Source organism: Triticum aestivum, chromosome 1A, assembly GCF_018294505.1.
Source record: "Triticum aestivum cultivar Chinese Spring chromosome 1A, IWGSC CS RefSeq v2.1, whole genome shotgun sequence".
Lineage (NCBI taxonomy): Eukaryota > Viridiplantae > Streptophyta > Magnoliopsida > Poales > Poaceae > Triticum > Triticum aestivum.
The window spans coordinates 74208034-74217660 of NC_057794.1; the positions used below are offsets into that span (position 1 = coordinate 74208034).

Below are 9627 nucleotides of genomic sequence, written 5' to 3' on the forward strand. Positions count from 1 at the left end.
CCCATGAACACCCCGATAGTGGTACGCACCCCTGCGGGCCGATGTCAAACTACCATGATTGGTCGTGACATTCCCATTGAGATTGAAGGGCTGGAATTCCTTGTTTCTCCCATTATTCTAGAGTCTTCCAGTATTGACCTCATTCTGGGAATGGAATGGTTGAAAGTGCATACTACTTCTATCGTTTGCGCCACCAAGGTCGTTCACCTCCTACATCCTTCCAATGAGATAGTAAGCTACCATGCTCAACTTGTTCAAAACGCTGAAGCACGACTTTATGTCTTGAATGCGTTGAACGCAACACCTCTTGAGGGAATTGAAAAGATTCCATTTGTTCGCGACTTCCTAGACGTCTTTCTAGAAGAACTTCCAGGAATACCTCCTGCTCGGGCTGTCGAGTTCGTCATCGACTTGAAACCAGGCACTGTTCCTATTGCCAAACGACCCTCCAAGATGCCGCCTCATGAGCTCCTTGAACTTAAGGAGGAAATCGATAAATCTCTTCGCAGTGGATTTATTCGTCCAAGTTCCTCAGCTTGGGGAGCACCTTCTCTCTTTGTAAAGAAGAAGGATGGAACGAATCGTTTGGTCCAAGACTATCGTCCTATCAACCAAGCTACAATTCAGAACAAATATCCCCTTCCTAGGATCAATGATCTGTATGATCAACAGGCTGGTTCATCGATATTCTCTAAACTCGACTTGAGGTTGGGTTACCACTAGATCCGTGTTCGTGAAGAGGATATTCCAAAGACCGCATTCGTCACTCGTTATGGTTCTTACGAGTACACCATCATGTCTTTTGGCTTGACCAATGCTCCAGCCACATTCTCTCGTCTGATGAACTACATATTCATGGATTACCTCAACAACTTCGTCATAGTTTATCTGGATGATATCCTGGTATATTCGAAGAACATGCTGAACATCTTTGACTTGTTCTAGAGAAGCTTCGAGAACATCAACTTTATGCCAAGTATTCCAAGTGCGAATTCTGGCTTCCTGAAGTAACCTACCTTGGGCATGTCATCTCCAAGGATGGTATTGACATGAACCCAGAGCGAGTGCAAGATATTCTTGATTGGACCCCTCCGAAGACTGTCAAGCAAGTCAGAAGCTTTCTCGGACTAGCCAGCTATTATCGCCACTTTGTCGAGAACTTTTCCAAGATCGCCAAGCCACTGACCAATCTACTACACAAGGGCATTAAGTTTGATTGGACTGAGAAGTGTCAGGAAAGTTTCCAGGAACTCAAGGAGAAGATGACATCTGCTCTAGTGCTTGCTCCCCGTGATTCTTGCAAGGACTTTGTCATCTATTGCGACGCTTCACGTCAAGGATTAGGTTGTGTCCTAATGCAAGAGCGCAGAGTGATTGCTTATGCCTGCCGTCAAGTGCGTCCTCATGAAGAGAACTACCCAGTTCACGACCTCGAGCTTGCTGTTGTTATCTATGCACTGAAGCTATGGCGGTAGTACCTTCTTGGTAATCATTGCGAGATCTTCATTGATCATCAGAGTCTGAAGTATTTGTTTACTCAGCCAGATCTGAACCTCCGTCGGCAGCGATGGATGGAAGCTATTGCTAACTACAACTGCGGTATATCCTATACCCCTGGTAAGGCTAATGTCATGGCCGATGCTCTGAGCCGTAAATCTTATTGCAACAATCATATGCTCTACAAAGCCCAACCCCGCCTTTATGGAGAGCTATGCAAGCTGAACCTTCAACTAGTTCCATAGGGTTCTCTGAATAACGTTCTCCTGGAACCAACTCTTCTGAAAGCTATTAAGTCTGCTCAAGCCAAAGATACTCATGTTGATCTGATGAAAAAGGATCTTGCCTTAGAGAAATCAAGAGATTTCTCACTTGGTGAAGACGGAACCTTGTACTTCAGAGATCGCATTGTAGTACCCCGGTTCGAGCTTATGATAGAGAAGGTGATGAAAGAAGTGCATGACACCCCTCTCTCCATTCATCCGGGAAGTAACAAGATGTACTTAGACATTCGTCAGAAGTATTGGTGGTCCAAGATGAAGCAAGATATTGCTCGATATATCGAAGAATGTGACGTTTGTCGTCGCGTCAAAGCAGAACATCAGAAACCGGCTGGACTTCTACATCCACTTCCGATTCCTGAATGGAAATGGGATAAGATTCAGATGGACTTTGTCACTGGCCTTCCCAAGTCTCAGAAGGGTAACGATGCTATCTTTGTCATCATCGACCAATTCTCAAAAGTCGTGCACTTTCTGCCAGTCAAGGAGACTATCACTGCTAGTCAATTAGCAAACTTGTATATCTCCATAATTGTGTCACTCCATGGCATTCCGAAGGAGACTAGTTCAGACCATGGCAGTATTTTCACTTCAAAGTTCTGGGATAGTTTCCAAGAGGCAATGGGAACTCATATTACCTGGAGCACTGCTTATCATCCCCAATCCCAAGGCCAAGTCGAGTGAGTCAATCAAGTTCTTGAAGACATGCTTCGGGCTTGCGTTATTTCTTTCGGCAAGAAGTGGGATGAATCTCTCCCTTATGTAGAGTTCTCTTATAACAACAGCTATTAAGCCAGCTTGAATATGTCACCCTTCAAAGTGCTTTATGGATGTAAGTGTCGAACCCCTCTGAATTGGTCAGAAACTGGGGAACGGACACTCATTGGTCCAGACATTATTCAACAAGCTGAAGAGCAGGTTTGCATTGTCCGGGATAATCTCAAGGCGGCCCAGTCCCGTCAGAAGAGCAACTATGACCGGAAACATTGGGGTTCAACATATCAACCTGGTGAACAAGCTTATTTGCGTGTCACTCCTTTGAGAGGCACTCATCAGTTCGGAATCAAGGGCAAGCTAGCTCCTCGCTACATTGGTCCCTTCCGTATTCTCGCCCATCATGGACTGGTGGCTTATCAACTGGAGTTGCCACCTCAGTTCTCTCACGTCCATCACGTCTTCCACGTGCCGCAACTTCATCGTTGCTTCAAGGACCTGGAACGTGAAGTGGATCCGGAATTGATCGAAGTTCAAGATGATCTCACATACAAAGAGCATCTGATACGTCTCCAACGTATCTATAATTTTTGATTGCCTCATGCTATATTATCCTCTGTTTTGGATGTTTATGGGCTTTATTATACACTTCTATACCATTTTTGGGACTAACCTATTAACCCAGAGCCCTGTGCCAGTTTCTGTTTTTTTCCTTGGTTTAGAGTATCGCAGAAAAGGAAAATCAAACGGAGTCCAATTGACATGTAACTTCACGGAACTTATTTTTGGAAGGAAAGCAACCCGGGAGACTTGGAGTACACATAAGGGAAGCTTCGAGGAGGCCACGAGGTAGGGGGCGCGCCCTCCACCCTTGTGGGCCCCTCGTGCCCCCCTGACGTATTTCTTCCGCCTATATATCTCCATATACCCTAAAAACATCGAGGAGCACAATAGATCGGGAGTTCCGATGCCAGAAGCCTCCGTAGCCACCGAAAGCCAATCTAGACCCGTTCCGGCACCCTGTCGGAGGGGGAATCCTTCTCCGGTGGCCATCTTCATCATCCGGGTGCTCTCCATGCCGAGGAGGGAGTAGTTCTCTCTCGGGGCTGAGGGTATGTATCAGTAGCTATGTGTTTGATCTCTCTCTCTCTCTCGTGTTCTTGATTTGGCACGATCTTGATGTATCGCGAGCTTTGCTATTATAGTTGGATCTTATGTTTCTCCTCCCGCTCTTCTCTCTTGTAATGAATTGAGTTTCCCCTTTGAAGTTATCTTATCGAATTGAGTCTTTAAAGATTTGAGAACACTTGATGTATGTCTTGCCGTGCGTATCTGTGGTGACAATGGGATACCACGTGATTCACTTGATGTATGTTTTGGTGATCAACTTGCGGGTTCCTCCCATGAACCTATGCATAGGGGTTGGCACACGTTTTCGTCGTGATTCTCCGGTAGAACTTTGGGGCACTCTTTGAGGTTCTATGTGTTGGTTGAATAGATGAATCTGAGATTGTGTGATGCATATCGTATAATCATACCCATGGATACTTGAGGTGACATTGGAGTATCTAGGTGACATTAGGGTTTTGGTTGATTTGTGTCTTAAGGTGTTATTCTAGTACGAACTCTAGGGCTGTTTGTGACACTTATAGGAATAGCCCAACGGATTGATTGGAAAGAATAACTTTGAGGTGGTTTCGTACCCTACCATAATCTCTTCGTTTGTTCTCCGCTATTAGTGACTTTGGAGTGACTCTTTGTTCCATGTTGAGGGATAGTCATGTGATCCAATTATGTTATTATTGTTGAGAGGACTTGCACTAGTGAAAGTATGAACCCTAGGCCTTGTTTCAACACATTGCAATACCGTTTACGCTCACTTTTATCATTCGTAACATTGCTGTTTTTATATTTTCAGATTACAAAAACCTTTATCTACCATCCATATACCACTTGTATCACCATCTCTTCGCCGAACTAGTGCACCTATACAATTTACCATTGTACTGGGTGTGTTGGGGACACAAGAGACTCTTTGTTATTTGGTTGCAGCGTTGCTTGAGAGAGACCATCTTCATCCTACGCCTCCTACGGATTGATATACCTTAGGTCATCCACTTGAGGGAAATTTGCTACTTCATACAAACCTCTGCACTTGGAGGCCCAACAACGTCTACAAGAAGAAGGTTGTGTAGTAGACATCAAGCGCCAGAAAATTTCTGGCGCCGTTGCCGGGGAGGTGAGTGCTTGAAGGTATATCTTTAGATCTTGCAATCGAGTCTTTTAGTTTCTTGTTTTATCACTAGTTTAGTTTATAAAAGAAAACTATAAAAATGGAATTGAGTTTGTCTCATACGCTTCACCTTTTTAATATCTTTCCTGAGTATGATGGAAAGGATAATTGTGCTCAAGTGCTAGAAGAAGAAATCTATAAAATGTTTGGCACTAAATATTTGAATGATGAGCATGATTGCAATGTTGTTAGTATGAATTCCTTGAATATCCATGATGCTAATGATATGCAAAGCCACAAGCTTGGGGAAGCTATGTTTGATGAAGATGATATTTTTTGTCCCCCAAGTTTTGATGAGCAAATTTATTATGATGAAAGCATGCCTCCTATCTATGATGATTATTGTGATGACACGTATGCTTTAAAGAATAATACTCCCTCCATTCACTTTTGTAAGGCGCGGAAGAAAATTTCCGACAGCCCCAAAAAAGGGTAATGGACAACAATACCCCTTCCAATCGATCAATTGAAATTCAAAAAATATCGGAATCGCCTCGCCCAGCGCATCGTTGCCCACCTCGCGCCCGGCTTCTCCTCGCCCAGTGCGTCGTCGCCCACCTCGCACCCGGCTTCTCCTCGCCCAGCACGTCGCTGCCCACCTCACGCCCAAGATCTCTTCGCTGCTCACCTGGCGCCCAACTTCTCCGCCCAGGATCTCCCGCTCATCGCCGCCCAGGATCTCGTCCTCATCGCCACCCAGATTCCTGGTCACCGCCGGCCCCAGGACCACACCTCGCCGGCCGCCGGACACCAGCCCCAGCGCACCTCGCCAGCACTGCCTCCCTTCTTCCCCGCGTCGTCGGCAAGGTGCAGCTAGCCCTGAGCCAGGGGAGCCAGGGGAGAAGGCCAGGAGAAGTTGAGCTCGGAAGCCGGCATAACTCCTCGCCCAACACCTCGCTGCTCCTTGCCCAGGATCTGCGTATTCCACAACCTCCAGGCTCGGTGATCCTTGTTGGCTTCTCGCCAAAAGCCGGCCCAGCTCCTCGTCCAGCACCTTTGATGGTCCAGCTCCTCACCAACAACATCAGCAGATCTTCAACAACAAGGAAGAAGCAGATCCTCAACATCAACAGCAACAACTCGTTGGCCCAATTTCAAGCATGGTAGTCCCAGATCTCAATTTCACTCCACCTGAAGAAGGCAACGAAGAACCTGAAGAAGAAAGCAACAATGCTGGTCAAAATTCAGGTATAATTTCTTCTAATCTTGCATCAAATTATGCCTCGGAAGTAACAGAGAAGGGATTGCTAAGATTGAATAGTGCATATGAGGAAGCTTCATTTTGTTCATAGGTTATTCAACAAGCAACATTTACATTTTCAACAAGCAACAGAGGTCTCCTGGACATTAATTGTAGGGACATTTTCAGTTTTTGTCTCATTTGCTTATAGGCAAACTGAACAAACTCCATGTATGTGTGTGTAAATAAACATATACTCTGACAGCATGTATGTGTGTGTAAATAGGCATATACCCTGACAGCTACGAATGGAAAAGAAATTGCTGCAAGTTAAGTTTAGTTTATAATCTATTTATATTTACAAGTTTTGAGGTATACGGAACTGAACACTTTAGTTTATATTTACAAGTTTAGTTTACATTTATATTTTCAGCAAGCAACATTTATGTTTATATTTACAGCAAGCAAAGCAAGCAATACTCCTATCCTATGGAATTGCTGTTGCTATTGTTGACCTCTTGTTTATATTTCCAGCAACCAATTTTTAATATTCTTGCAATAATTAATTTAATTATTCTATTGCTATTGTAGGAGTACAAAGGCAAAGGAATTGGCTCACTGATGCACAGAGATATGCCGCTTACATGTCCTTGGAAACCCTCCATAAGAGTAGAGGAGGCAAGTTCAAGAGAACTGATAAGAAGGACGTGGCTGCAATATTTGGAGCACATGTTCGAGTTATTCAAAGAATATGGGAGACAGCAATGAAACAGAAAGGCCTTGGTCAGGAGGTGGATGTTTCAAACAAAAGAAAGGAAAATTGTGGAAGAAAATCTTATGATGATATCCTATCTCTCATTCCGACAATTCCCTTAAACAAGAGGTCAACTATTCGATCTCTAGCCAAGGCACTAGGTGTAAGCCCTACTACACTATACAAGAAGTTCAAGTTGAATAAGATAAGGAGACACTCCAACAGGGTAAAGCCGGTACTGACAGAGAAAAATAAGAGAGATAGGGTGGATTTTTGCCTCTCTATGATAGATGAGGCAACATTAGGAGATGTAAGCCCAAGTTTCAGGAGTATGCATAATATTGTTCACATCGACGAAAAATGGTTCTCCATGACCAAGAGAAATAGGAACTACTATCTGCTGCCTGACGAAGAGGACCCGGAAAGACCTGTCAAAAACTCGATTGGAAAAGTGATGTTTCTCACAGCGGTAGCAAGACCACGGTTTGATGAAGATGGGAACATGACATTCTCTGGAAAAATTGGGGTATGGCCATTCGTGAGAGTGACTGCAGCAGCAAAAAAAAGCAAGAACAGGGGAAAAGGGACATTGGAAACAAAGCCTGTCATAGTGACGAGGGATGTGATGAGAGAGTACATTATACAGAAGGTTGTGCCAGCGATTCAAGCATTGTGGCCTGCAGATGATGATGGACAACCCATTTTTATCCAGCAAGATAACGCGAGAACACATATCCTACCTAATTATCAAGCATTCGCAGAAGCTGTGGACGAAAGTGGCCTGGACATCAGAATAATGTATCAGCCTCCAAATTCTCCGGACATGAACGCCCTGGACCTTGGGTTCTTCAGCTCGATTCAGTCGCTAACAGACTGCAAAAGTCCGAAAACTATTCCAGAGCTGATTAAAGGTGTTCAAGAGGAGTTCGATGGATATGAAGTTTCAAAACTTAACAGAGTATTCATAACTCTGCAGACTTGCATGGTTGAAGTAATGAAGAATGGTGGAGCCAATAAATACAAAATCCCGCACATGAACAAGGATAGGCTAGAAAGGCTACAACTGCTACCGCCCAGGATCTCAGTTCCTCCCGAAGTGTATGCAATGGCACTAGAGATGCTTGGACGCTGATCCTACTCCAGTTTGTTGTGTAATCTGTGTGTATTTGTTGTGTATTCTACTCCAGTTTGTTGTAGTACTTGTGTATTCCGTGCTTACAAGCAAAGGAGTATGTGTTTATGTGTGAACTTGAGGTCTATAATTATTGTTGCCACAGACTATATTGTGCTATATATTGCTATATACCCCAGCTTATACTTGGACTACTTGCTGTATATTGGAATATATACTCCAGTATTTATGGTTGGAAAAGAAGAGAACTGAATCACTTGCTATAGATAGATTGATACCCCAGTACTCCTAGCAAGTTGCAAAACACTCCAACTAGGAGTATATTCTTTACTTGTTTGATAGGAGTATATATTCTCTGCAGCAAAGAATATACACTCATAGGAAGTTTCAGATGTACTCCTAGATGCAAACTGAGATGCCAAGCTCTTTACTGAATTTTTACTCCAAAAATAGGAGTATCATGCTTGCTTAACTGAACTTTTATTCAATGTACTGTTGGCGAACTACTCCAGAAAAATTCATGTCGATCAACTCTTTCGGTTGGGTTAAATTATGGAGAATTTCTAACGAGATCGCATATTTAGCACAAGATATTTAAATTATGGAGTATTTCATTCAGTTGAGTAAAAGGGCAACTACTCCATCTGCAGTAAGTAGATTACCTGAACTTTGGACGGTTCATACCCATTCCAGAAGATATACTCCACCACATCTGTTAATCTGCAAGGCAAATTAGGTGGAGAGGATCAAGTGGTGAACACTAAAGTGGCCTGGACATCATTTGTCTTTGCTTGATTTTCATCCACACACACACAATCTTTCTCCTTCACTTTTATTTCTCCGAAACAGAGGTAGAGTTGTTTTTCTTTTTTGCAGAAGCAGAGTTTGATGTGACTTACAAGTTTGTACTGTATCATCATCATATTTGTTGCTTTCAGAAGACACTTAATTTGATAACTGCCTCATCTTAGTACACACACATACAAGCAAAGCTAGCTACTCCCCTGCATTTGATTACTGAGGTGTCAATCAGTGCATGCTATGTGCGTGTGGGAGGCCGGCATGTCACTGTCGTTGTAGCACAAGGAGCCGCACCATTTGACAGATCCCTCCATCCATCATGCTTGTGAATCTGATGCTCTGAATCATATCCATGACCAGATGCATTTAACTGAAGGTGAGGTGAGAAGAGCAGAATACAGACTACAGAGGATGAACTAGATGCATTTAACTACAGCGGCTGCGGTAAATCCTCACCTCGGAGACGAGCTTCCTGCTCTGCTCTGCGATGGTTGTACGGCTCGAAGAAGGGCCCATCTGCCCCTCCCCCTCCCAGCACCCCCGCCGTTGATGCTGAGGAGGAAGAGGAGCGGGAGGGTAACGGCGATGTGGACATCGCCTGAAGCAGCAGATCCGGGCGGACGACCGGCAGCAGCAGCTCCGGGCCGACAACCAGCAGAAGAATTTTGTTGTGTGGAGAGTAATAAAATTTCTATGCTTATAGATCATGAAAAGAATGCTTTAGGTGCTGGTTATATTGTTTAATGGGTTAATTATCCTTTTGCCCTCAGTGGTGTCCATCTGCTCAGTTTTGCCCTCAGATGCGAATTGTGCTCAGTTTTGCCCCTAGTCCGTGCGCACCGACTCGTTTCGTGAACTCTGCCGTCTCCGTCAGGTCAACCTTTTGACTCGGCCCTTACAGGTGGGACCAGGTGGCAGAAACGGCCAATTTTATTCAGACCGTTGCACGCGTGGCTTGTGGGACCCAGCAAAGAG

General features: G+C 44.3%; 1 long non-coding RNA gene across 2 annotated transcripts; it reads right to left on the bottom strand.

Moving 5' to 3' along the window:
* Positions 1–5153: 5153 nt before the first annotated feature.
* LOC123190840 (uncharacterized) lies at positions 5154–9256 on the bottom strand. Of its 2 annotated transcripts, none has more exons than XR_006496583.1 (3): positions 9109–9256; positions 8514–8991; positions 5154–5937 (listed from the first exon to the last, which is right to left on the bottom strand). It is a non-coding gene; the product is annotated as an uncharacterized lncRNA (long non-coding RNA). The 2 variants fall into 2 exon arrangements; XR_006496586.1 differs by having other exon boundaries at positions 8514–9022; positions 9109–9242.
* Positions 9257–9627: the final 371 nt, after the last annotated feature.